The sequence below is a fragment of the Chiloscyllium punctatum genome, unplaced genomic scaffold (assembly GCF_047496795.1).
Source record: "Chiloscyllium punctatum isolate Juve2018m unplaced genomic scaffold, sChiPun1.3 scaffold_1532, whole genome shotgun sequence".
Classification (NCBI taxonomy): Eukaryota; Metazoa; Chordata; class Chondrichthyes; order Orectolobiformes; family Hemiscylliidae; genus Chiloscyllium; species Chiloscyllium punctatum.
The window spans coordinates 27,501-32,004 of record NW_027311266.1 but is presented as its reverse complement, the minus strand read 5'-3'; the positions used below and the strand labels follow the sequence as shown (position 1 = coordinate 32,004).

At 64.2% G+C, this 4,504-nt stretch overlaps 1 non-coding gene across 1 annotated transcript; it reads right to left on the bottom strand.

The window, feature by feature from the left end:
- Positions 1 to 1,764: 1,764 nt before the first annotated feature.
- Positions 1,765 to 1,918, bottom strand: LOC140475303 (5.8S ribosomal RNA). The gene has a single exon (XR_011959853.1). It is a non-coding gene; the product is annotated as a 5.8S ribosomal RNA (ribosomal RNA).
- Positions 1,919 to 4,504: the final 2,586 nt, after the last annotated feature.

Below are 4,504 nucleotides of genomic sequence, written 5' to 3'. Positions count from 1 at the left end.
GATCTCGACCCGCCTCTCACCGCCACTGGCCTCACACCGTCCTCAGGCTAGGCCTCGATCAGGAGGACTGGGGCGACTGGGCACCGTCGAAGAAAGCGCTTCTGTACGCCACATTTCCCTCGCCCGTCAAGCGAGCGGGGATTCGGCGCTGGGCTCTTCCCTGTTCACTCGCAGTTACTAAGGGAATCCTTGTTAGTTTCTTTTCCACCGCTTAGTAATATGCTTAAATTCAGCGGGTTGTCGCGTCTGATCTGAGGTCGTACCCAGAGTCAGAGGATGGCCAGGCCGCACCGCCAGCGTGCGAATCCCCCGCACCACCTCTTAGTGGGCCGGCAACGTCTCACCGCGGACGGGAGTTTGGCCGACGCCGCGACGGTCAGAGAGCCAGCCACCCGCACGTCGCTCACCACCCTTGGCCAGCGATGGTGTCGACGAGTGGCCGCCCCTGCCGCCTCCAGCGCCGCCGCGTCCACGCGCGGGGACGTGCTCGGCGCAATTCCACGGGACCGGAGACCCTCCCCCGTCCACGGCGGGAGGCGAAACTCGGAAGTGCCGGCTGCTTACTCGAGCGGAAGGGTCAGCCTGATTCCTGCCTTGCCGGAGGCCCGGTCGCGGGGGTGACGACCCGCCGCCCGGGACGTGCGAGGCACCAGCAGACAGAGACTGCCCGACGGTCAGAGAGAGGGAGAGAGGAGTGCCGAGGCTCAAGTGGCGAACGGTCGCGCAGGCACGCCACGCACATCGATCGCCAGCCGCGGAACGGCACGGCCTTCAGTGGGGCCGGCGGGCGACGCCGCTCCTGAACCCAGCGGCCCCGAGCCGGACGAGTTGAGGAAGGCACGCCGACGGTGACAGGGTACGGAAGACACAGCGGTGGCCTTCTGGCGACTTGGCCCCCGACAGCCCGACGTTCCGCCGTCCTCCCGATGGCCAGGAGGACCGTGCGGGGGTCGGCCGACGGCGTGGTAGGTGTGCCTGCACGGTGACGGAGCACACACCACGCCCGCCAACCCCTCCGTACCTCCCCGAGACCGGTGGCAGGACGGAGCGGAAAACGTGCGGACTGAACGGGAGAGCCAAGAGCCAGCGATCCACGCGCGTGCGACCGTCCAAGTCACAGCGTTCGACGAAAACCTCCTCCCTCGGCCAGGCACTCGGCGCCAGCAGGGGAGACAGGATCAGACGCCCCGCCGGCCACTTAAGGCCGAGGACGAACCACGAGACGGGCGGCTGCAGCAGCGGGCGGCCTGCAGCTCCCAGCACTCTCAATCGATCAACCATCGAGTCGGGTCAGCGTGTCAAACCGGCGAGCTCCACGGTCAGGCCGGCGGCGCACCAGCACCGGACCTCCGCGGCTCCCTTCACTCTTTCCACTGCCAGCCAACCGAGAGACGGACCCAATGCGGACGTGCAGAGCTTAGGCAGACCCCCCACTGGAGGCTCAACACTTCGTGGCAGCTCCGTGTCCCAGAGACCAGGAGGGTTGGCACACACACACAGTGTGAACCACCGACAGCCATTCTGGGACCGGTGACAGCCGTGCTGGCCCCACTGCCACGACACAGACGGACGCCAGGCCGCGCTCCCCGGCGGGGGGATGGCGTCGAGCCTGACGAACGGAATGTGCAGGGTGGGGGGGAAAGGCCAAGCGCTCCGACGCCGGAGGGCTCCGGAGTCTGAACTTAGGGGGACAAAGAGGACGGGTCCTCTGCGACACCCCAGCCGCGCTCTCGCCAGCCAAGGCGAGTGCGATTGATTGCCAAACGACCCTCAGACAGGCGTGGCCCCGGGAAGAACCCGGGGCCGCAAAGTGCGTTCAAAGTGTCGATGATCAATGTGTCCTGCAATTCACATTAATTCTCGCAGCTAGCTGCGTTCGTCATCGACGCACGAGCCGAGTGATCCACCGTCAAGAGTTGTCTGAGTTTGTTTTAGGTCTCTCCCTCGCCAGAGGAAAGCGACCCGGACCGCACATACGCTCCCCACCTTGAGCTACAGCCACCTGCACGCCGGCGTGCGGGCGGAGCAGGGTGGCGTGAAGCGATGGGGAGCACCATCCTGGTGCGGCCCGCAGAAACATACGTCTATTGGGGGGAGGAGGACAGGGCGCCCAAGAGGCGATGCGTGCCCCAACGCACCGCAGCGACGGAGGCAGGATCACCGCCACCATGTCGCCCGCCTAGTATCACGAGGCGTGCAGCAGCTTTGCCCTAGGAAAAGCAGAGGCGGGAACGGGCACCGGCCATCGGTTCGGCAGCGTCACTGACGCGTGCACGTGGCGGCGTGTCGGCGAGCGGACTTCCTGCGAGGAGGCGGGGGCGGCACTCGCCCGAGCAGACGCCCGCCCGGCCCAGCCACCGCCGAGGTGGACTGGGAGTCGCGGCAACGGCTCGTCATACTCGTTCCCACACTCACAGCGCAGCTTGCCCGCAAGCCACCGACCACCGATCGACGCCAGGCGCCCCGACCGAGAGCGGGATCGCTCGTTCGCCCTGCTGGCAGTTCGCTGGGGATCACTACTGCACGGAGCTCGGAGACCGACGGGCGGCAACTCGAGAGTCTTTAAACCACCACCCCCATCCCGCAAGTGCAAAGAGGCTGTATACGCACAGACGGGTGAGGGGAATAGGTACCCCGTCGGGTTTGAAGGGAGCGTGACTAGATAGCAACGATGTAAACCCAGCCGATTTGGGAGCGAAAGACCGGCGCCTGCATCACCGGCTTCGTTTCCCGTGGCTGGAGAGTACACCGAAACCCTCCGTCTGTCGCGAGCTCCCGACGACGCGGTGCCGCCAAGCAGCAGGGCCGGACCTGGTGTGGCTCCCCTCGTCGATCACAGACCGGTCGGCACTACTGACGAGACGGTGGAACGGGCTTCGCCCCTTGTGACGAAGGGTGATGCGAACCCGCCCGCCCGCGTGCGTTCGGGGTGGACTCGGCAAACGGAGATTTGAAATCGGAAAGTGTCCTCCTGCCCCGCGCAGGTAGGCGCCCAACAGTTGTGGGGGGTTTGGCGGTGACCACGGCTGCAGGGCCTGCTACCCCGACGAGCTCTCCTGCTGGCCCCGAAACCACCCTCGCGAGACAAGTTGAAACGGAAACGGGCGTACCCCCAAGCCGACGATCCTTTCTTATTTGTTACTTTTTTTTTCACTTGCTCGAGTTGTGGGGATTTGGCGGTGACCACGGCTGCAGGGCCTGCTACCCCGACGAGCTCTCCTGCTGGCCCCGAAACCACCCTCGCGAGACAAGTTGAAACGGAAACGGGCGTACCCCCAAGCCGACAGAGATCCTTTCTTATTTGTTACTTTTTTTTTTCACTTGCTCGAGTTGTGGGGGTTTGGCGGTGACCACGGCTGCAGGGCCTGCTACCCCGACGAGCTCTCCTGCTGGCCCCGAAACCACCCTCGCGAGACAAGTTGAAACGGAAACGGGCGTACCCCCAAGCCGACGATCCTTTCTTATTTGTTACTTTTTTTTTCACTTGCTCGAGTTGTGGGGGTTTGGCGGTGACCACGGCTGCAGGGCCTGCTACCCCGACGAGCTCTCCTGCTGGCCCCGAAACCACCCTCGCGAGACAAGTTGAAACGGAAACGGGCGTACCCCCAAGCCGACGATCCTTTCTTATTTGTTACTTTTTTTTTTTCACTTGCTCGAGTTGTGGGGGTTTGGCGGTGACCACGGCTGCAGGGCCTGCTACCCCGACGAGCTCTCCTGCTGGCCCCGAAACCACCCTCGCGAGACAAGTTGAAACGGAAACGGGCGTACCCCCAAGCCGACAGAGATGCTTTCGCTCCTGTTACTTTTTTTTTCACTTGCTCGAGTTGTGGGGGTTTGGCGGTGACCACGGCTGCAGGGCCTGCTACCCCGACGAGCTCTCCTGCTGGCCCCGAAACCACCCTCGCGAGACAAGTTGAAACGGAAACGGGCGTACCCCCAAGCCGACAGAGATCCTTTCGTACTTGAACCAACACAAAGTTTGTCACGTTTTATTTTTACGAGTGATCGACCGTCAAGATTTGTCTCTGAGTTTGCTTAAGGTCTCTCCCTCGCCAGAGGAAAGCCACCCGGACCGCACATACACTCCCCACCTTTAGCAGCAGCCACCTGCACGCCGGCGTGCGGGCGGAGCAGGGTGGCGTGAAGCTGTGGGGAGCACCAGCCTGGTGCGGCCCGCAGAGACATACATCTATTGGTTGAAAAAAAACAGGGCGCCCAAGAGGCGATGCGTGCCCCAACGCACCGCAGCGACGGAGGCAGGATCACCGCCACCATGTCGCCCGCGGAGTATCACGAGGCGTGCAGCAGCTTTGCCCTAGGAAAAGCAGAGGCGGGAACGGGCACCGGCCATCGGTTCGGCAGCGTCACTGACGCGTGCACGTGGCGGCGTGACGGCGAGCGGGCTTCCTGCGAGGAGGCGGGGGCGGCACTCGCCCGAGCAGACGCCCGCCCGGCCCAGCCACCGCCGAGGTGGACTGGGAGTCGCGGCAACGGCTCGTCATAC